The 25,426-nt window shown below is 46.9% G+C and overlaps 1 protein-coding gene across 1 annotated transcript in view; it reads left to right on the top strand.

The window, feature by feature from the left end:
• LOC137381279 (oocyte zinc finger protein XlCOF7.1-like) overlaps positions 1-25,426 on the top strand; it is a gene marked incomplete at its 5' end in the record, with an annotated part of 115,388 nt that overhangs the window by 57,935 nt on the left and 32,027 nt on the right. The gene's annotated exons all lie outside the window — the stretch shown is intronic.

The raw sequence follows: 25,426 nt of genomic DNA, 5'->3' as shown, positions 1-25,426 counted from the left end.
TGAAAAATGGGTAAGTACATTTAAGAAAGTTAAAGAGAGTTCACTGTTCAGCTGCCAACGAGAATTTGGATCCACTTCATCTTTCATCTGCTTTCAGCTGCTGAGGCTCCAAACTCTGGAATTCCCTCCCTCAAAATCGCCACCTCTGTCATTCTCTGACCTCCTTTAAGATGCTCCTTAAAACTTCCCTCTTTTACCAGGTTTCTGGTCATCTGACCTAATATCTCCTTATGTGGGTCAGTGTCAAACTTTGTTTGGTAATGCTCCTGTGAAGCGTTTTGGGATGTTTTATGATGTGAAAGGTTCTACATGAATGCAAATTGTTCTTGTTGTTGGGCTCTATATGATAGCTGAGATGACAGAGATTACAATCAGTCACTGGGATACTGCCTCATGTGTGGAAATACAAGAAGGTAGAAACACTTAGCGGTGTATTTCTAAGCAGGAGTAAGTGTTTTACCTGGAGGGTGTGAGTCTGTGAAATGGATGAGCAGAGTCAATGACTGAAGCAGAGATCAGGCCAACATTGAAGAACAGGTTAGAAAGGTGGTTGTATGATTGGGGGTAAAGAGGGTGGGGAATTGGCAGGTCTGTGAGATTAGGACTAATTTTAATGTGAAGCATAAACATCAAAACCGACTGGTTGGGCAAACAGCCTGTTTCTATGTAGTAATATCTGTACCTTGGTCCTTCAGTTTGGTCTCCAGATTAAAAGAATTTTGCTACTGGTATAGGAAACTTAGCTATAGTCATATAAATTTCAAGATATTTTCCCATGTATTAAAACAGTGCAGCAGTGTGCACACATCCCACTCACTATGCCATACTTTGTTACAGATGTAAAACAATCTTACAATGTTGGGTGTTTTTTGGCTGCATTGTGAAACTTCGTGTAATTAGATCACCTGGCCTTAAAAAGAAAGGTTGCCTTGAAAACAGCCCCACCTTTGCATTCAAAAGAATAAATTGGTCCAAGGCCCAACCATCTTCAGCTGCTTCATAAATAACCTTTCTTCAATCATAAGGTCAGAAGTGGGGTTGTTCACTGACGATTGCACAATATTCAGCACCATTCGCGACTCCTCAGAAACTGAAGAAGTTCCCATAGAAATGCAGCAAGATCTGGACAATATCCAGGCTTGGGCTGATAAGTTGCAAGTAGTGGGAGACGATAAATCCAGCCTGAGGCTCGAGGCCCAAACTTAACCTGGAAGAGCGGACCTGGAACAGCAAAGCGGACCTGGAAGAGCGGAGCGGAGCAGACCTGGGAGGATGAACACAGACACAGTCCAGAGTGTTTGAAAAATAACATCAACAGTGACATCACAGGAAAGCTGCAAGGTGATTGGTTGGTGAGTAACTGCTGTCAGGGAATAGCTCTAAATAGCTGCTTAGTAACTAAGGTGAGAAAGGTCTACAGTTTATTTTCAGATATAGTAAGTAGTGTTTTTTAGGGAGTTCCGTAGTAAAAAGGACCAGGGAAGAAGGGCCCTAGAGTAATGGATATTATTTGATATTAAGCACCTTCCAAAAGGTTTAATTTAAAGGGTTTAGTCACGGCAGCAGAGCTCAAAGCTGTGCTGTGCTGCTCGTGCTCTTTGTGGTAAGCCGGGAACAATTTCAGTGCCTGGGACCAGCACATGTGCAGGAAGTGTCTCCAGCTGCAGCTCCTTGAAGCCCGTGTTTCAGAGCTGGAGCGGCAGCTGGGGACACTGTGGAGCATCCACGAGGCAGAGTGTATCGTGGATAGCATGTAGAGAGAGGTGATCACAGCGCAGACTCAGACCCCACAGGCAGGAAGGGAATGGGTGACCACCAGGCAGAGCAAGAGGACTAAGCAAGCAGTTCAGGAATCTCCTGTGGCTATTCCCCTGCAAAACAGATATACTGTTTTGGATACTGTTGGGGGGTTTGGCCTCTCAGGGGAAAGCAGCAACAGCCCAATTCGTTGCATCACGGTTGGCTCTGCTGCACAGGGCAAGAGTAAAAAGTGTGGGACTGCAATAGTTATGGGGGATTCAATTGTAAGGGGAACAGATAGGCGTTTCTGTGGCCGCAAAAGAGACTCCAGGATGGTATGTTGCCTCCCTGGTGCTCGGGTCAAGGATGTCTCGGAGCGGTTATAGGACATTCTGAAGGGGGAGGAGCCAGTGGTCGTTGTACACATTGGTACAAACGACGTAGGTAAAAAAAAGGATGAGGTCCTAAAAGCAGAATATAGGGAGCTAGGAAGTAAGTTGAAAAGTAGGACCTCAAACATAGTGATCTCAGGATTACTGCCAGTGCCACATGCTAGTCAGAGTAGAAATAGCAGGATATATTGGATGAATACACGGCTGAACAGATGGTGTGAGGGGGAGGGTTTTAGTTTCCTGGGACATTGGGACCGGTTCTGGGGGAGGTGGGACCAGTACAAACTAGGCTGGTTACACCTGGGCAGGACTGGGACTGATGACCGAGGGGGAGCATTTGCTAGAGTGGTTGGGGAGGGTTTAAACTAAAATGGCAGGGGGATGGGAATCTTTGCAAGGAGTCAGAGGACGAGGGAATCAAAGACAAGAACAAAAGACAGTAAGGGGAAGAAAAGCGATAGGCAGAGAAATCAAGGGCCAGAATCAAACAGGGCCACAGTGTAAAATAGTGGGAAGGGGACAAATAATGTTAAAAAGACAAGCCTTAAGGCTTTGTGCCTGAACACGTGGAGCATTCACAATAAAGTGGATGAATTAATCGTGCAAATAGATGTAAACGGGTATGATATAGTCGGGATTACGGAGACATGGCTGCAAGGTGACCAGGGATGGCAAATGAACATCAAATGGTATTCAGTATTTAGGAAGGACAGATAAAAAGCAAAAGGCAGTGGAGTTGCATTGCTGGTTAAAGAGGAAATTAACGCAATAGTGAGGAAGGATATTAACTCTGATGATGTGGAATCTGTATGGGTAGAGCTGAGAAACACAAAGGGGAAAAAAATGTTAGTGGGGGTTATATATAGACCCCCAAACTGTAATGGTGATGTTGGGAATTAGACACGCATGCGATAAAGGAACATCTGTAATTATGGGAAACCTTAATCTGCATATAGATTGGGCAAATCAAATTAGTCGCAATACCGTAGAGGAGGAATTCATGGAGTTTATATGGGATGGTTTTCTGGACCAATACATTGAGGAACCAACTAGAGAACAGGCCAAAATAAAAGCAAAATACTGCGGATGCTGGAAATCTGAAATAAAAACAAGAAATGCTGGATTCACTCAGCAGGTCTGGCAGCATCTGTGAAAAGAGAAGCAGAGTTAACGTTTCGGGTCAGTGACTCTTCTTCGGAACTGACAAATATTAGAAAAGTCACAGGTTATAAGTAGGTGAGGTGGGGGTGGGGCAAGAGATAACAAAGGAGGTTGAGATTGGACCAGGCCACATAGCTGACCAAAAGGTCACGGAGCAAAGGCAAACAATATGTTAATGGTGTGTTGAAAGACAAAGCATTAGTACAGATTAGGTGTTAATACACTAAATATTGAACAGCAGCAAGTGCAAACCTGAAAAAAAACATTTGGTAAGCAATCTGAACAAACTAAGATGAAATGAAATAAATGCAAAAAAAAAGATTGTAAAAAATGTAAAAAAGAATGTAAAAAAAAAAGGAAGAAAAAATAACTAAAAATGAAAGTAAAATGGGGGGCTGTCATGCTCTGAAATTATTGAACTCAATGTTCAGTCCGGCAGGCTGTAGTGTGCCTAATCGGTAGATGAGATGCTGTTCCTTGAGCTTGTGTTGATGTTCACTGGAACACTGCAGCCATCCCAGGACAGAGATGTGAGCATGAGAGCAGGGGGGAGTATTGAAATGGCAAGCAACCGGAAGCTCAGGGTCCTGCTTGCGGACTGAGCGGAGATGTTCTGCAAAGCGGTCACCCAGTCTGCGCTTGGACTCCCCAATGTAGAGGAGACCACACTGTGAGCAGCGAATACAGTATACTACATTGAAAGAAATACAAGTAAATCGTTGCTGCACCTGAAAGGAGTGTTTGGGGCCTGGGATAGTGAGGAGAGAGGAGGTAAATGGGCAGGTATTACACCTCCTGCGATTGCAAGGGAAGGTGCCCTGGGACGGGGACGAGGTGGTGGGGGTAATGGAGGAGTGGACCAGGGTGTCGCGGAGGGAACGATCCCTTTGGAATGCTGACAGGGGAAGGGAGGGGAAGATGCAACTGGTAGTGGCATCACACTGGAGGTGGCGGAAATGGCGGAGGATGATCCTTTGGATATGGAGGCTGATGGGGTGAAAAGTGAGGACAAGGGGAACCCTGTCACAGTTCTGGGAGGGAGGGGAAGGGGTGAGGGTAGAGGTGCGGGGAATGGGCCGGACACGGTTGAGGGCCCTGTCAACCACAGTGGGGGGAAATCCTCGGTTGAGGAAAAAGGAGGTCATATCAGAAGCACCGTCATGGAAGGTAGCATCATCAGAGCAGATGCGTCGGAGACGGAGAAACTGGGAGAATGGAATGGAGTCCTTGCAGGAGGTAGGGTGTGAAGAAGTGTAGTCGAGGTAGCTGTGGGAGTAGGTGGGCTTATAATGGATATTAGTAGACAACCTATCCCCAGAGATGGAGACAGAGAAGTCGAGGAAGGGAAGGGAAGTGTCAGAGATGGACCGTGTAAAGGTGAGAGAAGGGTGGAAATTGGAAGCAAAGTTGATAAAGTTTTCTAGTTCGGGGCGGGAGCAGGAAACGGCACCGATACAGTCATCAATGTACCGGAAAAAGAGTTGGGGGAGGGGGCCTGAGTAGGACTGGAACAAAGAATGCTCGACATATCCCACAAAAAGACAGGCATAACCAGGACCCATGCGGGTACCCATAGCGACACCTTTTACTTGAAGGAAGTGAATGGAGTTGAAGGAGAAGTTGTTCAATGTGAGAACAAGTTCAGCCAGGCGGAGGAGGGTGGTGGTGGATGGGGACTGGTCGGGCCTGTTCCAGGAAGAAGCGGAGAGCCCTCAAACCATCCTGGTGGGGGATGGAGGTGTAGAGCGATTGGACGTCCATAGTGAAGAGGAGGCGGTTGGGACCATGAAACTGGAAATTGTCAAAATGACGTAGGGCGTCAGAAGAGTCACGGATGTAGGTGGGAAGAGACTGGACCAGCGGAGAAAAGATAGAGTCTAGATAGGAAGAAATAAGTTCAGTGGGGCAGGAGCAGGCTGACACAATGGGTCTGCCAGGACAGTCCCGTTTGTGGATTTTGGGAAGGAGGTAGAAGCGGGCTGTCCGGGGTTTTGGGACTATGAGGTTGGAAGCTGTAGAGGGAAGATCTCCAGAGGAGATGAGGTCAGTGACAGTCCTTTGGACGGTGGCTTGATGTTCGGTGGTGGGGTCATGGTCCAGAGGGAGGTAGGAAGAAGTGTCCGTGAGTTGGCGTTGAGCTTCTGCAAGGTAGAGGTCAGTACGCCATACGACAACAGCACCACCCTTGTCTGCAGGTTTGATGACCATGTCGGGGTTAGACCTGAGAGAACGGAGTGCCTCAAGTTCAGAGGGGGACAGGTTAGAGTGAGTGAGGGGGGGCAGAGAAATTGAGATGACCAATGTCTCGCCGACAGTTTTCAATGAAGAGATCAAGAGCGGGTATGAGGCCAGGGGGAGGGGTCCAGGGAGAGGGAGAATGCTGGAGGCGGGTGAATGGGTCTGCTGGTCGGGGGGAGGACTCCTGGTCAAAGAAGTGAGCCCGGAGGCGGAGGCGACGGAAGAAGAGCTCAACGTCATGCCGAGCGCGAAATTCATTGAGGTGGGGGCGTAAGGGGATAAAACTGAGACCTTTGCTGAGTACAGAACGCTTAGCATCAGAGAGGGGGAGGTCAGAGGGTATAGTGAATACATGGCAAGGGGTCAGATCAGAAGGGGTGGGGTCAGAGGGAAGTGAAGCGGAAGGAGGATCTGGAGGGGCATAAGTCCCCATCAGCTGCTGGAGCTTGCGTTCCTTAACACCTGAAAGGAAGAAAAAAAGTTTTTTGTTAATGCGTCGGATGAGACGAAAGATGAAATGAAACTGCGGAGTAGAACAGCTTTGAGAGAAGGTGAGGCGGTGTTGCTGTAGAGGGAGGTCCAGTGCTATGCGCCGCCACATGCACACACTGCACCTCTCTCTCCAGCAGCACTGCCTCACCTTATCTCAAAGCTGTTCTACTCCGCAGTTTCATTTCATCTTTCATCTCATCCGACGCATTAACAAAAAACTTTTTTTCTTCCTTTCAGGTGTTAAGGAACGCAAGCTCCAGTAGCTGATGGGGACTTATATCCCTCCAGATCCTCCTTCCGCTTCACTTCCCTCTGACCCCACCCCTTCTGATCTGACCCCTTGCCATGTATTCACTATACCCTCTGACCTCCCCCTCTCTGATGCTGAGCGTTCTGTACTCAGCAAAGGTCTCAGTTTTATCCCCTTACGCCCCCACCTCAATGAATTTCGCGCTCGGCATGACGTTGAGCTCTTCTTCCGTCGCCTCCGCCACCGGGCTCACTTCTTTGACCAGGAGTCCTCCCCCCGACCAGCAGACCCATTCACCCGCCTCCAGCATTCTCCCTCTACCTGGACCCCTCCCCCTGGCCTCTTACCCGCTCTTGATCTCTTCATTGAAAACTGTCGGCGAGACATTGGTCATCTCAATTTCTCTGCCCCCCTCACTCACTCTAACCTGTCCCCCTCTGAGCTTGAGGCACTCCGTTCTCTCAGGTCTAACCCCGACATGGTCATCAAACCTGCAGACAAGGGTGGTGCTGTTGTCGTATGGCGTACCGACCTCTACCTTGCAGAAGCTCAACGCCAACTCACGGACACTTCTTCCTACCTCCCTCTGGACCATGACCCCACCACCGAACCTCAAGCCACCGTCCAAAGGACTGTCACTGACCTCATCTCCTCTGGAGATCTTCCCTCCACAGCTTCCAACCTCATAGTCCCAAAACCCCGGACAGCCCGCTTCTACCTCCTTCCCAAAATCCACAAACGGGACTGTCCTGGCAGACCCATTGTGGCAGCCTGCTCCTGCCCCACTGAACTTATTTCTTCCTATCTAGACTGTATCTTTTCTCCGCTGTTCCAGTCTCTTCCCACCTACATCCGTCACTCTTCTGACGCCCTACGTCATTTTGACAATTTCCAGTTTCATGGTCCCAACCGCCTCCTCTTCACTATGGACGTCCAATCGCTCTACACCTCCATCCCCCACCAGGATGGTTTAAGGGCTCTCCGCTTCTTCCTGGAACAGAGGCCCAACCAGTCCCCATCCACCACCACCCTCCTCCGCCTGGCTGAACTTGTTCTCACATTGAACAACTTCTCCTTCAACTCCACGCACTTCCTTCAAGTAAAAGGTGTCGCTATGGGTACCCGCATGGGTCCTAGTTATGCCTGTCTTTTTGTGGGATATGTCGAGCATTCTTTGTTCCAGTCCTACTCAGGCCCCCTCCCCCAACTCTTTTTCCGGTACATTGATGACTGTATCGGTGCCATTTCCTGCTCCCGCCCCGAACTGGAAAACTTTATCAACTTTGCTTCCAATTTCCACCCTTCTCTCACCTTTACATGGTCCATCTCTGACACTTCCCTTCCCTTCCTCGACTTCTCTGTCTCCATCTCTGGGGATAGGTTGTCTACTAATATCCATTATAAGCCCACCGACTCCCACAGCTACCTCGACTACACTTCTTCACACCCTACCTCCTGCAAGGACTCCATTCCATTCTCCCAGTTTCTCCGTCTCCGACGCGTCTGCTCTGATGATGCTACCTTCCATGACGGTGCTTCTGATATGACCTCCTTTTTCCTCAACCGATGATTTCCCCCCCACTGTGGTTGACAGGGCCCTCAACCGTGTCCGGCCCATTCCCCGCACCTCTACCCTCACCCCTTCCCCTCCCTCCCAGAACCGTGACAGGATTCCCCTTGTCCTCACTTTTCACCCCATCAGCCTCCATATCCAAAGGATCATCCTCCGCCATTTCCGCTACCTCCAGCGTGATGCCACTACCAGTCGCATCTTCCCCTCCCTTCCCCTGTCAGCATTCCGAAGGGATCGTTCCCTCCGCGACACCCTGGTCCACTCCTCCATTACCCCCACCACCTCGTCCCCGTCCCAGGGCACCTTCCCCTGCAATCGCAGGAGGTGTAATACCTGCCCATTTACCTCCTCTCTCCTCACTATCCCAGGCCCCAAACACTCCTTTCAGGTGAAGCAGCGATTTACTTGTACTTCTTTCAATGTAGTATACTGTATTCGCTGCTCACAGTGTGGTCTCCTCGACATTGGGGAGACCAAGCGCAGACTGGGTGACCGCTTTACGGAACATCTCCGCTCAGTCCGCAAGCAGGACCCTGAGCTTCCGGTTGCTTGCCATTTCAACACTCCCCCCTGCTCTCATGCTCACATCTCTGTCCTGGGATTGCTGCAGTGTTCCAGTGAACATCAACGCAAGCTCGAGGAACAGCATCTCATCTACCGATTAGGCACACTACCGCCTGCCGGACTGAACATTGAGTTCAACAATTTCAGAGCATGACAGCCCCCCATTTTACTTTCATTTTTAGTTATTTTTTCTTCCTTTTTTTTGCATTCTTTTTTACATTTTTTATAATCTTTTTTTTTGCATTTATTTCATTTCATCTTCGTTTCTTCAGTTTGCTTACCCACTGTTTTTTTTCAGGTTTGCACTTGCTGCTGTTCAATATTTAGTGTATTAACACCTAATCTGTACTAATGCTTTGTCTTTCAACACACAATTAACATATTGTTTGTCTTTGCTCCGTTACCTTTTGGTCAGCTATGTGGCCTGGTCCAATCTCGACCTCCTTTGTTATCTCTTGCCCCACCCCCACCTCACCTACTTTTGAGGTCTGAACTTTGTGACTTTTCTAATATTTGTCAGTTCCGAAGAAGGGTCACTGACCCGAAACGTTAACTCTGCATCTCTTTTCACAGATGCTGCCAGACCTGCTGAGTGGTTCCAGCATTTCTTGTTTTTATTAGAGAACAGGCCATCCTAGATTGGGTATTGTGCAATGAGAGAGGAATAGTTGACAATCTAGTTGTGCGAGACCCCTTGGGGATGATTGACCATAATATGATACAATTCTTCATCAAGATGGAGAGTGACGTAGTTGATTCTCAGACTGGGGTCCTGAATCTTAATAAATGAAACAACGAAGGTATGAGGCCCAAGTTGACTATGATGGATTGGGAAACGTTACTTCAAGGGATGATGGTGGATCGGCAATGGCAAACATTCAAAGAGCGCGTGGATGAACTGCAACAATTGTTTATCCCTGTCTGGTGCAAAAGTAAAACAGGAAATGTAGCCAAACCATGGCTTATAAGGGAAATTAGAGATAGCATTAGATCCACAGAGGAGGCAGACAAATTTGTCAGAAAAAACAATAGACCTGAGGATTGGGAGCAGTTTAAAATTCAGCAAAGGAGGACCAAGGGATTGATTAAGAAGGGAAAATAGAGTACGAGAGCAAGCTTGTGGGGAACATAAAAACTGATTGTAAAAGTTTCTATATGTATGTGAAGAGAAAATGATTGGTGAAGACAAGTGTAGGTTCCTTACAGTCAGAAACAGGGGTATTTATTATGGGGAACAAAGGAATGGCTGACCAACTAAATGCATACTTTGCTTCTGTCTTCACAAAGGAGGACACAAATATCATACCAGAAATGTTGGGGAACATAGGGTTTAGTGAGAGGGAGGAACTGAAGGAAATCAGTATTAGTAGAGAAATGATGCTGGTGAAATTGATGGGATTGTAGGCCGATAAATCCCCAGGGCCTGATAATCTACATCCCAGAGTACTTAAGGAAGTGGCCCTAGAAATAGTGGATGCATTGGTGGTCATCTTCAGGGTCATTCTACAGACTCTGGAACAGTTCCTACAGATTAGAGGGTAGCTAATTTAACCCCACTATTTAAAAAGGGAGGTAGAGAGAAAACAGGGAATTATAGACCAGTCAGCCTGATGTCAGTAGAGGGGAAAAAGTCTGGAGTCCATTATAAAAGATTTTATAGCAAAGCACTTGGAGAACAGTGGTCGAATCAGACAGAGTCAGCATGGATTTACGAAAGGGAAATCATGCTTGACAAATCTACTAGAATTCTTCGAGGATGTAACTAGTAGAGTTGATGGCCAGTGGATGTGGTTTATTTGGACTTTCAAAAGGCTTTCGACAAAGTCCCACATAAGAGATTAGCATGTAAAATTAAAGCGCATGGGATTGGGGGTAGTGTATTGCGATGGATAGAAAATTGGTTGGCCGACAGGAAACAAAGAGTAGGAATAAACGGCTCTTTTTCCAAATGGCAGGCAGTGACTAGTGGGGGACTGCAGGGATCGGTGCTAGGACCCCAGCTATTCACAATATATATTAAAGATTTAGATGAGGGAACTAAATGTAATATCTCCAAATTTGCAGATGACACAAAACTGGGTGGGAGGGTGAGTTGTGAGGAGGATGTAGAGAGGCTTCAGAGTGATTTGGACAAGTTAAATGAGTGGGCAAATGCATGGCAGATGCAGTATAATGTGGATAAATGTGAGGTTATCCACTTTGACAGCAAAAATAGGAAGGCAGATTATTATCTGAACGGCTATAAACTGAGAGAGGGGAATATGCAATGAGACCTGGGTGTTCTCGTACACCAGTGGCTGAAGGTAAGCATGCAGGTGCAACAGACGGTAAAAAAGGCAAATAGTATGTTGGCCTTCATAGCGAGAGGATTCGAGTACAGTAGCAGGGATGTCTTGCTGCAATTATACAGGGCCTTGGTGAGGTCACACCTGGAATATTGTGTGCAGTTATGGTCTCCTTATCTGAGGAAGGATGTTCTTGCTATAGAGAGAGTGCAGCAAAGGCTTGCCAGACTGATTCCTGGGATGGTGTGACTGACGTATGAGGAGAGATTGAGTCGGTTAGGATTATGTTCGCTGGAGTTCAGAAGAGTGAGGTGCGGGGGGATCTCATATAAACCTATAAAATTCTAACAGGACTTGACAGGGTAGATGCAGGAAGGATGTTTCCGATGGTGGGGGAGTCCAGAACCAGGGGTTAAAGTCTAAGGATATGAGGTAAACCTTTCAGGACTGAAATGAGGTGAAATTACTTCACCCAGAGAGTGGTGAGCGTGTGGAATTTGCTATCACAGAAAGCAGCTGAGGCCAAAACATTGTATGTTATCAAGAAGGAGTTAGATATAGCTCTTTGGGCGAAAGGAATCAAAGGGTATGGGGAGAAAGCGGGAACAGGTTACTGAGTTGGATGATCAGCCATGATCATAATGAATGGCAGAGCAGGCTCGAAGGGCCGAATGGCCTACTGCTGCTCCTATTTTCTATGTTTCTATCTATGTTTCTATTCATGCCACACAAGTGCCAGGCAATGACCATCTCCCACAAGACAGAATCTAACCATCTCCCATTGACATTCAACGGTATTACGATTGCCGAAACCCCCACTATCAACATTTTAGCGATTACCATTAACCAGAAACTGAACAGGAGTAGTCATATAAATACCGTGGCTACAAGAGCAGTTTAGAGACTAGGAATCCTGTGGTAACTCACCTTCTGACTCCCCAAAGCCTGTCCACCATCTACAAGGCACAAATCTGGAGTATGATGGAATACTCTCCACTTGCCTGGATGGGTGCAGCTCCAACAATACTCAAGAACCTTGACACCATCCAGGACAAAGCAGCCCACTTGATTGGCACTCCATCCACAACATTCACTCCCTCCACCACCGACGCACAGTGGCAGCAGTGTGTACCATCTACAAGATGCACTGCAGCAAAGCACCAAGGCTCCTTAGACAGCACCTTCCAAACCCACGACCACTACCAACTAGAAGGACAAGGTCAGCAGATGCATGGGAACCCCACCACTTGCAAGTTCCCCTCCAAGTCACACACCATCCTGACTTGGAACTATATCACCGTTCCTTTACTGTCGCTGCGTCAGACTCCTGGAACTCCCTTCCTAACAGCACTGTGGGTGTACCTACCTCACATGTACTGCAGTGGTTCAAGAAGGCAGCTCACCACCACCTTCTCAAGGGCAATTAGGGTTGGGCAATAAATGCTGGCCTAGCCAGCGACGCCCACATCCCATGAATGAATAAAAAAATATAGTTAGTACTCCTATCATCATAAAATATCCTATCAATCAACTTTGCTGATAAGCATAAAGTCCAGGAACCAATGTAGTACGTACAGTTCAGACCTCACAAACCAGATGTCACACTTTGTAACAAATACAAAACAATCTTTAAAAAAAATAATTCCCCCTACTGTCCAGGAGCTGGAAATTTATAAATAGTTACAGCTTTCCTCTTAGTTAGATTGTTCATTTAGAGCAGAGGCCAGATTAAATATTACAATTGCGTTCCAGCCTTGAGACTAGTCGCGGGGAATAATGCAGGATATCCAGCTGTTAGGAAACAGGTCCACTCCATTTAATAATATAATGTTCATAATATCATCATTTGAATATTGTGAAGTTAGGAAGGAGAGAAGAATACTCAGCTGGATGTTGAAAAGGGATAATATAAAGCTATAGCTTGGTCATTGTGTTATGACCAAGGCGGGAGTAATGCACTGTTGCACTGTTAATTCAGTCCCATGACTCCACAGGTCACAACATATTAGTAAAATTTCCCACCTACTAATGAATAGCCTAATTAAACATGCTATTTGTCCCCCAGAATAAAGCACACTAAACCAGGTTTCTTCAAACAACAATAAAATTAACTATTTATTAATAAACTAAGTCATAATGATGGCTTGGCCATGTGAGCCGCATGGAAGATGGCAGGATCCCCAAAGACACATTGTACAGCGAGCTCGCCACTGGTATCAGACCCACCGGCCGTCCATGTCTCCGTTATAAAGACGTCTGCAAACGCGACATGAAATCGTGTGACATTGATCACAAGTCGTGGGAGTCAGTTGCCAGCATTCGCCAGAGCTGGCGGGCAGCCATAAAGACAGGGCTAAATTGTGGCGAGTCGAAGAGACTTAGTAGTTGGCAGGAAAAAGGACAGAGGCGCAAGGGGAGAGCCAACTGTGCAACAGCCCCAACAAACAAATTTCTCTGCAGCACCTGTGGAAGAGCCTGTCACTCCAGAATTGGCCTTTATAGCCACTCCAGGCGCTGCTTCACAAACCACTGACCACCTCCAGGCGCGTATCCATTGTCTCTCGAGATAAGGAGGCCCAAAAGAGAAGTCATAAACAAACTATACGTGAAAGGATTCTTTTCAAACTTCTTATTCTTCCAAACCCTCATGCACACACACATACATTAAAAAAAATGGTTAACTGGGGAAAAGGGATGTTTTGTGTTCACAGCTGTTTCTTAGGAATAAAAAGGAAAAAATAAAATGATTGAGTTTATCACGTTCTGGTAGGATGTTTCCGGTACAGGGAGGTGTCCCAGAGTTGAATAATCAGATGCTACTCTAAGTCTCTCCAGGTGAGGTTTAGTTTAGTTTAGTTTAGTTTAGAGATACAGCACTGAAACAGGCCCTTCAGCCCACCGAGTCTGTGCCGACCATCAACCACCCATTTATACTAATCCTACACTAATTGCATATTCCTACCACATCCCCACCTGTCCCTATTGTTGAACAGTTTGTGAGGGATAGGGGTTCAAGGCAATTTGTTGCCTGGTTTGGAGGGCTTGAGTTATAAAGAGAGATTGGATAGGCTGGGTCTGTTTTCCCTGGAGCGAAGGAGGTTGAGAGGAGACATTTATTTATTTAGAGATACAGCACTGAAACAGGCCCTTCGGACCAACGAGTCTGTGCCGACCATCAACCACCCATTTATACTAATCCTACACTAATCCCATATCCCGACCACATCCCCACCTTCCCTATATTTCCCTACCACCTACCTATACTAGGGGCAATTTATAATCGCCAATTTGCCTATCAACCTGCAAGAAAAGTCTTTGGCTGTGGGAGGAAACCGGAGCACCCGCCGAAAACCCACGCAGACACAGGGAGAACTTGCAAACTCCGCACAGGCAGTAATTAGAATCAAACCCGGGTCGCTGGAGCTGTGAGGTGGCGGTGGTAACCACTGCGCCACTGTGCCATCACATGATAGAGGTATATAAAATTATGAGAGGCATAGATAGGGTAGATAGCCAGAGTCTGTTTCACATGGTAGGGGTGACTAAAACTCTCTTCTCTTTGGCCTCATTGTCTCGAGAGACAATGGGTAAGCGCCTGGAGGTGGTCAGTGGTTTGTGAAGCAGCGCCTGGAGTGGCTAGAAAGGCCAATTCTAGAGTGACAGACTCTTCCACAGGTGCTGCAGATAAAATTGGTTGTCGGGGCTGTTACACAGTTGGCTCTCTCCTTGCACTATATCTTTTTTCCTGCCAACCGCTAAGTCTCTTCGATTCGCCACGCTTTAGCCCCGCCTTTATGGTTGCCCGCCAGCTCTGGCGATTGCTGCCAACTGACTCCCACGACTTGTGATCAATGCCACAGATCTTCATGTCGCATTTGCAAATGTCTTTAAAGAGGAGACAAGGACGGCCGGTGGGTCTGATACCAGTGACGAGCTCGCTGTACAATGTGTCCTTGGGGATCCTGCCATCTTCCATGTGGCTCACATGGCTAAGCCATCTCAGGCGCCACTGGCTCAGTAGGTTGTATATGCTGGGGATGTTGGCCGCCTCGGGGACTTCTGTGTTGGAAATACGGTCCTGCCACCTGATGCCAAGGATCCTCCGTAGGCAGCGAAGATGGAATGAATTGAGATGTCGCTCTTGGCTGACGTACGTTGTCCAGGCCTCGCTGCCGTAGAGCAAGGTACTGAGGACACAGGCTTGATACACTTGGACTTTTGTGTTCTGTGTCAGTACGCCATTTTCCCACACTCTCTTGGCCAGTCTGGACATAGCAGAGGAAGCCTTTCCGATGTGCTTGTTGAATTCTGCATCGAGAGACAGGTTACTGGTGATAGTTGAGCCTAGGTAGGTGAACTCTTGAACCACTTCCAGAGTGTGGTCCCTGATATTTATGGATGGGGCATTTCTGACGTCCTGTCCCATGATGTTCGTTTTCTTGAGGCTGATGGTTAGGCCAAATTCGGTGCAGCTATCGTACCTGCTTCCACCCCCTCCCCGGCAGCAGGTTCCAGGCACTCACCACCCTCTGTGCAAAAAACTTGCCTTGCACATCCCCTCCAAACTTTGCCCCTTGCACCTTAAACCTATGTCCCCTAATAACTGACTCTTCCACCCTGGGAAAAAATTTCTGACTATCCACTCTGTTCGTGCCACTTCATAACTCTGTAAACCTCTGCCATGTTGCCCCTCCACCTCCGTTGTTCCAGTGAAAACAATTTGAGTTTATCCAACCTCTCCTCATAGCTAATACCCTCCAGACCCGGCAACATCCTGGTAAACCTCTTCTGTACCCTCTCCAAAGCCTCCACATCCTTCTGGTAGTGTGGCGACCAGAATTATACGCAATATTCCAAGTGTGACCTAACTAAGGTTCTGTACAGCTGCAGCATGACTTGCCAATTTTAATACTCTATGCCATATACCTTCTTGACTACCTTATACACCTGCGTTGCCACTTTCAGTGATCTGTGGACCTGTACGCCCAGATCTCTCTGCCTGTCAATACTCCTAAGGGTTCTGCCATTTACTGTATATTTCCCACCTGTATTAGACCTTCCAAAATGCATTACTTCACATTTGTCTAGATTAAACTCCATCTGCCATTTCTCCACCCAAGTCTCCAACCGATCTATATCCTGCTGTATCCTCTGACAATCCTCATCACTAACCGCAACTCCACCAACCTTTGTGTCGTCTGCAAACTTACTAATCAGACCAGCTACATTTTCCTCCAAATCATTTATATATACTACAACCAGCAGAGGTCCCAGCACTGATCCCTGCGGAACACCACTAGTCACAGCCCTCCATTCAGAAAAGCACCCTTCCACTGCTACCCTCTGTCTTCTATGACCGAGCCAGTTCTGTATCCATCTTGCCAGCTCACCTCTGATCCCGTGTGACTTCACCTTTTGTACCAGTCTGCCATAAGGGACCTTGTCAAAGGCTTTACTGAAGTCCATGTAGACAACATCCACTGCCCTTCCTTCATCAATCATCTTCGTCACTTCCTCAAAAAACTCGATCGAGTTAGTAAGACACGACCTCCCCTTCACAAAATCATGCTGCCCCTCGCTAATAACTCCATTTCTTTCCAAATGGGAGTAAATCCTGTCCCAAAAAATCCTCTCCGATAACTTTGTTCTACTGATGTTTGTGCAGAGCAGTTGGATCCAATTGTGGATTTCCTCCTAAAACCCCATTTTGGAGAGCACGTCCATCATGTAGGTGTGTGATATCGAGTCATAGAGTCATACAGCATAGAAACAGGTCCTTCGGCCCACTGACGTAAGGCTCACCGGCCTGTAATTTCCTGGATTATCCTTGCTACCCTTCTTAAACAAAGCAACAACATTGGCTATTCTCCAGTCCTCTGGGACCTGACCTGTAGCCAATGAGGATACAAAGATTTCTGTCAAGGCCCCAGCAATTTCTTCCCTTGCCTCCCTCAGTATTCTGGGGTAGATCCCATCAGGCCCTGGGGACTTATCTACCTGAATGTTTTTCAAGACGCCCAACACCTCCTCCTTTTTGATATCGACATGACCCAGACTATCTACACTCCCTTCCCCAGACTCATCATCCACCAAGTCCTTCTCTTTGGTGAATACTGATGCAAAGTACTCATTTAGTACCTCGCCCATTTCCTCTGGCTCCACGCATAGATTCCCTCCTCTGTCCTTGAGTGGGCCAACCCTCTTGCTCTTTATATATGTATAAAAAGCCTTGGGATACTCCTTAATCCTGTTTGCCAATGACTTTTCATGAACCCTTTTAGCCCTCCTGACTCCTTGCTTAAGTTCCTTCCTACTCTCTTTATATTCCTCAAGGGCTTCGTCTGTTGCCAGCCTTCTAGCCCTTACGAAAGCTTCCTTTTTTCTTTTTGACTAGGTGGTGCAGTCTCAATCAATGGGTGGGAATCAGAATTTTTTCCAATCAAATCTGGAGTCAGGCAGGGCTGTCCTCTTATTTGTATGCTGTATCGAACCTTTTGCTGAGTCCATCAGGAAGGATATGGAGATAAGAGGGGGTGACATTCCCAGGGAGCGGAGGTGAAAGCCTCCCTGAACATGGACGACGTTGCTGTCTTTCGCTGTCCCTTCGCGGCTGATGAGGATCTGCGACCAATTCGAACTGGCCTTGAGAGCCAAAGTAAATCGCGGCAAGAGTGAGGCCATGTTTTTTGGGAATTGGCCAACCGATCCTTTGTCCGCTTCACCGTCAGGTCAGACTACTTGAAGGTGCTGGGGATATGATTCAGAGGGGCTGGGGCATGTGCCAAAAACTGGAAGGAGCGAGCAGCCATGGTGAAACAGAAACTGGTCATGTGGGAGCAATGCTCCCTCTCCATTTCGGGTGTAAACCTGGTCATCAGGTGCGAGGCGCTCATGTTACTGTATATAGCATAGGTCTGCCCCATATCCCATTCTTGCACTGTGGCGGTCACCTGAGTCACATTCCACTTTATCTGGAGATCGAAAATGGACCGTGTCGGCAGGGACATTATGTTCAAACCTCTGGATAAAGGGAGAAAATTGTATCCAACATCACTTTCATCCTGATGGCCACCTTTGTGTGCGGCTGCATCAAGCTGTGTGTGGAGCCCCAGTATGCAAACACCAAGTATCACTACGTGCTGAGGTTCTATCTGTCCCTGGTGTTGCGAAGAATGGGTCTGGCCACATTCCTGTGGAATGCTCCATTCAGTTGGACCGTGCCGTACCACCTATCCCTCGTGGAAAGGTTTGTGCAGAAAAACACCTTTGAGCACAAGTCCATCAGGCAGTGGTCTGCACAGAACACACTCAATGCCCTGCAGGAAAGGGAGATGGTGGATCCTATCAGATGGTTCCCCGAGCAGACTGTCAAACTCATTTGGCAGAATGCGTCAGAACTTTCAAACAAGCACCAAGACATAGCTTGGCTGGTGGTGAGAAGGGTTGTCCCCGTCAGATCCTTTCTGCATGCCGGAATCTCACCGCCTCCGCACGCTGCCCTCGAGGTGGCTGTGGTGGGGAAGAGACCATTGTCCGTCTCCTTCTGGAATGTGCCTTTGGAAAGCAGGTGTGGAAAGAGATGCAGTGGTTTTTGTCGAAGTTCATCCCAAGCAGCTCTGTACCGTAGGACTCTGCTCTACTGGCTGTTCACAGGGATGCACACCGAGATGAACAACAACTGTTGCTGGAGGACCATTAACTCAGTGAAAGGCACTCTTTGGTCTGCCCAAAACTTGCTGGTCTTCCAGTGCAGTGTTGTCCGTGATTGAGTGTTGCCGACTGGCACATTCCAAGGTCCAGGACTACGTGCTGAGGGACGCACTAAAGCTTGGGGGCAGCCGTCACATAGGCTCAATGGGGAAAGGCCTCTGTGCAATTGAAGGAAATTAGTATGAATAAGAAGGTTATATTAGAGAAATTAATGGGGCTGAAGGTTGATCAGTCCCCAGGATCTGATATTCTACATCCCAGAGTGTTGAAAGAGGCAGCTATGGAGATAGTGGATGCATTGGTGCTCATATTTCAAAATTCTATAGATTCTGGAGTGGTTACTGCAGATTGGAAGGTCACAAATGTCATCCCGCTATTTAAGAAGGGAGGGAGAGAGAAAACAGGGAATTACAGACCTGTTAGCCTCACATCAGTTGTTGGGAAAATGCTAGAATCTATTCTAAAGGATGCGATAAACGGACACTTGGATAATAATGATCTGATTGGGCATAGTCAACATGAATTATTGAATGGAAAATCATGTTTGACAAACCTGTTGGAGTTTTTTGAGGATGTTACGAACAGAATTGATAAAGGGGATTTGGTGGATGTGGTATACTTGGATTTTCAAAAGGCCTTTGATAAAATCCCCCCACAGGAGATTGGTTAGCAAAATTAAAGCACATGGGACAGAAGATAATATACTGGCATGGATTAAAGATTGGTTAACAGGCGGAAAGTAGATAGTATGAATAAACGGGTCATTCTCGCTTTGGCAGGCTGTGACTTGTAGGGTAATGTAGGGATCAGTGCTTGGGCCCCAGCTGTTCACAATATATATCAATGATTTGGATGTGAGGACCAAATGAAGCATTTCCAAGTTCGTGGATGACACAAAACTAGGTGAGAATGTGTGTTGTATGGAAGATGCAAAGCAGCTTCAAGGGAATTTGGACAGACTTAGTGAGTGGGCAAGAACATGGCAGATGGAATATAATGTGGAAAAATGTGAGGTCATGCTCTTTGGTAGGAGGAATAGAGGGGCAGAGTATTTCTTAAATGGTAAGAGATTAGAAAGTGTAGATGTACAAATGGACCTGGGTGTCCTTGTCAATAAGTCACTGAAAGCTAACATGCAGGTGCAGCAAGCAATTGAGAGGGCTTTGTTAGCCTTTATCGCAAGAGGATTTGAGTACAGGAGCAGTGAAGTCTTGCTTCAATTGTACAGAACCTTGGTTAGAGCACACCTGGAGTACTGTGTGCAGTTTTGGTCCCCTTACCTTAGGAAAGATATTGCCATAGAGGGAGTGCAACGAAGGTTCACCAGACTTGTTCCCAGGATGGCGGGACTGTCCTCTGAAGAGAGATTGGGGAAACTGGGCCTGTATTCTCTAGAGTTTCGAAGAATGAGCGGTGATCTCATTGAAACCTACAAAATACTTAAAAAGATCGACAGGGTAGATGCAGGTAAGATGTTTCCCCTGGTTGGGGAGTCGAGAACCAGCCACGTAGGACAGAGATTAGGAGAAATTTCTTTACTCAGAGGGTTGTGAATCTTTGGAATTCTCTACCCCAGAGGGCTGTAGAAGCTCAGTCATTGAGTCGGTTTAAAGCAGAGACTGACAGATTTCTAAATACAAATGAAAGAAGGGAATATGAGGATAGTGTGGGGAAAAAGGCATTGAAGTGGATGACAAGCCATGATCATATTGAATGGTGGAGCAGGCTCGATGGGCTGAATGGCCTACTCCTGCTCCTATGTTCCTATGTCGATTATTGTAAGAACACACCTGCTTCACTTCCCATTTAGGGAAGGAAATCTACCATCCTTACCTGGTCTGGCCTACATGTGACTCCAAACCCACAACAATGTGGTTGATTCTTAAATGCCCTCTGAAATGGTCTAGCAAGCCACTCAGCTGTATCAACCTGCTATGAAGCTTAAGAAAAAGAATGAAACCAGACTGACCACCCGTCATCGACCTAGGCACTGGAAACGAAACAGTAAACCTCGCCCTGTTGACCCTGCAAAGTCCTCCTTTCTAACAGCTGGGGGCTTGTGCCAAAATTGGGAGAGCTGTCTCACAGACTAGTCAAGCAACAGCCTTACATAGTCATATTCGCGCAATCACCGGCAGGACAGACCCACCAAAGGTATACAGTCGGGAGGGAGTTGCCTTGGGAGTCCCAATATTGACTCTGGACCCCATGAAGTCTCACGGCATCAGTTCAAACATGGGCAAGGAAACCTCTTGCTGATTATCACCTACTGCCCGCCTCGGCTGATGAATCTGTGCTTCGCCATGTTGAACACCAATTGGAAGAAGCACTGAGGCTGGCAAGGGCACAGAATGTACTCTGGGTGGGGGACTTCAATGTCCATTACCAGGAATGGCTTGGTAGCACCACTACTGACCGAGCTGGCTGAGTCCTAAAGGGCATAGCTGCTAGACTGCGTCTGTGGCACATCGTGAGTGAACCAACAAGAGGGAAAAACCTACTCCACCACATCCTCACCAATCTACTTGTCACAGATGCGTCTGTCCATGACAGTATTAGTAGGAGTGACCACCACACGGTCCTTGTGGAGACAAAATCCTGTCTTCACATTGAGAATATCCACCATTGCGTTTGTGTGGCACTACACTGTGCTATACGGGATAGATTTCGAACAGATCAAGCAACTCAAAACTGGGCATCCATGAGGCGCTGTGGGCAATCAGCAGCAGCAGAATTGTATTCAACCACAAACTGTAACCTCATGGCCCGGCATATCCCCCACTCTACCATTACCATCAACCCTGGTTCAATGAAGAGTTTAAGAGGGCATGCTAGGAGCAGCACCAGGCATACCTAAAATGAGGTGTCAGCCTGGTGAAGCTACAAAACTTGCATGCCAAACAGCATAAGCAGCATGCAATAGACAGAGCTAAGCAATCCTACAACCAATGGATCAGATCTAAGCTCTGCAGTCCTGCCACATCCAGTCATAAATGGTGGTGGACAATTAAACAACTAACAGGATGAGGAGGCTCCACAAATATCCCCATCCTCAATGATGGGGGAGCCCAGAACATCAACGGAAAAGAAAATGCTGAAGCATTTACATCCATCTTCAGCCAGAAGTGGATGATCCATCTCGGCCTCCTCCCGAAGTCCCCAGCACCTCAGATGCCAGTCTTCAGCCAATCCGATTCACTCCACATGATATCAAGAAATGGCTGAAGGCACTGGATACTGCAAAGGCTATGGGCCCTGACAACATCCTGGCTGTAGTACTGAAAACTTGTGCTCCAAAAGTAGCTGCACCCCTAGCCAAGCTGTTCCAGTACAGCTACAACACTGGCATCTACCTGGCAATGTGGAAAATTGCTCAGGTATGTCCTGTACACAAAAGCAGGCCAATTACCACCCTATCTGTCTACTCTCAATCATCAGCAAAATGATGGTAGGGGTTATTGACAGTGCTATCAAGCAAAACATGCTCAGCAATAACCTGCTTGCTGATGCTCAGTTTGGGTTCCACCAGGGCCAGTCAACTCATTACACCTTGGTTCAAACATAGACAAAAGAGCGGAACCTCAGAGGTGAGGTGAGAGTGACTGCCCTCGATATAAAGGCAGCATTTGACCAAGTGTGGCATCAAGGAGCCCGAGCAAAACTGAAGTCAATGGGAATCGGTGGAAAGCTCTCTGTTGGTTGGAGTCGTACCTAGCGCAAAGCAAGATAGTTGTGGTTGTTGGAGGTCAATCATCTCAGCCCTGGGACATCACTGCAGGAGTTCCTCAAGTAGTGTCCTAGGCCCAACCATCTTCAGCTGCTTCATCAGTGATCTTCCCTCCATCATAAAGTCAAAGTGGGGATGTTCACTGATGATTGCACAGTGTTCAGTACCATTCATGACTCCTCAGATACTGAAGTAGTCCGTGCCCACATGCAGCAAGACCTGGACAACATCCAGGCTTGGGCTGATAAGTGGCAAGTAACATTTGCGCCACTCAAGTGCCAGGCAATGACCATCTCCAACAAGAGAGAATCTAACCATCTCCTCTTGAAGTTCAATGGCATTCCACCACTGAATCCCCCACTATCAACATCCCAGGGGTTACCATTGATCAGAAACTGAACTGGACCAGCATATAAATGCTGTGGCTGCAAGAGCAGATCAGAGGCTGGGAATTCTGCAGCGAGTAATGCATCTCCTCTCTCCCAAATGCCTGTCCACCATCTACAAGTCAGGAGTGTGAAGGAATACTCTCCACTTTCCTGGATGGGTGCAGCTCCAACAACATTCAAGAAGCTCAACACCATCCAGGACAAAGCAGCCCGCTTTATTGGCACCCCATCCACCACCTTAAACATTCACTCTCTCCACCATCGGCATTCTGTGGCAGCAGTATGTACCATCAACAAAATGCACTGCAGCAACTCACCAAGGCTCCTTCAACAGCACCTTCCAAACCCTCGACCTCTACCAACTAGAAGGACAAGGGCAACAGATGCATGGGAACACCACCACCTGTAGGTTCCCCTCCAAGCCACACACCATCCTGACTTGGAACTGTATCACCGTTCCTTCACTGTCGCTGGGTCAAAATCCTGGAACTCCCATCCTTACACCCCAAGGCTTGCAGCAGTTCAAGAAAGTAGCTCACCACCACCTTCTCAAGGGCAATTCAGGATGGGCAATACATATGCTGGCCTAGCCAGCAACGCCCACAACCCATGAACGAATAAAAAGAAACATCTCAGACCAAATGATTGTCATCCTGACACTATGCCCCTTAGCTCGACACTCTCCAGCCATAGGAAACAGCCCATCTGCACCTTACCTATCAAACTCTGTCAGAATCTTACATGTTTCAATGAGATTATCTCTGATTCTTAAAAACTCCAGAGTACAGACCCTTCTACTCAATCTCTCCTCATAGGACAACTCTCGAATACGTTTTAAAACCTATTCCATTTCTAACCTTTGCCAGTTCTGATGAAAGGTCACTGACCTGAAATGTTGCCAGACCTGCTGAGTATTTCCAGCATGTCTTGTTTTTAGTTCAGATTTCCAGCATCTACAGTATTTTGCTTTTATTCTCTAATACCAGGGTTCAGTCTGGTGAACCTTTGTGCACCCACTGTAAGGAAAAGCTGAACAAGTCTTTTGTGTTCTAACTATACAGAAAATGTTAACAAAACTTGCCTGTTGCTAACTTGTACCGATAAGTTGATAGGGTTGTTAAGAAGACGTATGGTGTGTTGGCTTTCATTAACAGGGGGATTGAGTTTAAGAGCCGCGAGGTTATGCTGCAGCTCTATAAGGCCCTGGTTCGACCACACTTGGAATATTGTGTTTAGTTCTGGTCGCCTCATTATAGGAAGGATGTGGAAGCTTTAGAGAGGGTGCAGAGGAGATTTACCAGGATGCTGCCTGGACTGGAGGGCATGTCCTACCAAGAAAGATTGAGGGAGCTAGGGCTTTTCTCATTGGAGCGAAGAAGGATGAGAGGTGACTTGATAGAGGGGTACAAGATGATGAGAGGCATAGATAGAGTGGATAGCCAGAGACTTTTTCCCAGGGTGGAAAGGGCTATCACCAGGGGGCATAATTTTAAGGTGATTGGAGGAAGGTTTCGGGGAGATATCAGAGGTAGGTTCTTGACACAGAGAGTGGTGGGTGCGTGGAATGCGCTGCCAGCGGTGGTAGTAGAAGCAGATTCATTAGGGGCATTTAAGCGACTCTTGGATAGGTACATGGATGATAGTAGAATGAAGGGTAGGTAGTTAGTTTGATCTTAGAGTAGGTTAAAGGTTCGGCACAACATCGTGGGCCGAAGGGCCTGTACTGTTCTATGTTCTATGTAGTGAATACCCTGGTAGTCTAATGGTTTGGGTTCAGCAGCCTCTGTACCTCAGGACTGGTTTGATGCCCACTCGGTGTGAAACTCTTGCTGCTATATGAACTATCAGAGCTAAGTGAGCAGAAAATGCAACCCATTATAGCAAAGACCACTTTTTTGGCTGTGTCCTTCTCTTTGAATCTCTGACACTGAGCAAATTCAACAAGAAATTTTCTTGTTATTTCTATCACGAGGTCAAACTGCTGAATGAAACTTTAAATGGCCAATATTTAACTATCACTCACAGGGTGTCAGAACAGCCACTGTTAACATCAGCCTGTTATGTTTCTTCTTGCACTATATCAGTTTAATGACATTAACTTATCATAGCTAGTGAGAAAATATGCACAATTTCAAAGCTAAAAGTCATACAAATAAAGTCATATATATCGGCATATAATTATCAAAAGAGTGGTAAAAGGAAGAGTGAGTTGGATTAGGGACTTAAAACGGGATTTACGTATGGAGGCAGGGAGCATGGCTGAGGTACCAAAAGAGTACCTTGTATCTATCTACACCAAGAAAGAAGTGTCCAAGTCATGGTGAAAGAGGAATTAGTCGAGACATTGGATGGGCTCAAAATTGATACAGGAGGTACTAGATAGGCTGGTTACATTTAAAGTTGATAAGTAAACAGGACCAGATGGGATGTCTCCAGGGATACTGAGGGAAGTAAGGGAGAAAATTGTGGAAACACTGGCCATAATCTTCCAATCCTCCTTAGATACAGGGGTGGTGCCAGAGGACTGGAGAATTGCAAATGTTACACCCTTATTCAAAAAAGGGTTTAAGGACAAGCCCAGGAACTATTGGCAAGTCAGTTTAACCTCAGTGGTGGGAACGCTTTTAGAAAGGGTAATTTGGGACAAAATTAACAGTTATTTCGAGAAATTTAGATTAATTAAGGAAAGCCAGCAGGATTTTTTTAAGGGCAAATTGTGTTTAACTAACTTGCTTGAGTTTTTTGATGAGAGTAATAGAAAGGGTAGATGAGGGTAATGCAGTTGATGTGGTGTACAAGGACTTCTAAAAGGCATTTGATAAAGTGCCACACAACAGGCTTGTCAGTAAAGTTAGAGCCCAAGGAACAAAAGGGACAGTAGCAGCATGGATACGAAATTGGCTGA

This window comes from Heterodontus francisci, chromosome 22, assembly GCF_036365525.1.
Source record: "Heterodontus francisci isolate sHetFra1 chromosome 22, sHetFra1.hap1, whole genome shotgun sequence".
Lineage (NCBI taxonomy): Eukaryota > Metazoa > Chordata > Chondrichthyes > Heterodontiformes > Heterodontidae > Heterodontus > Heterodontus francisci.
The sequence above is the reverse complement of the archived record's forward strand: the minus strand, read 5'-3'. Positions and strand labels throughout refer to the sequence as shown.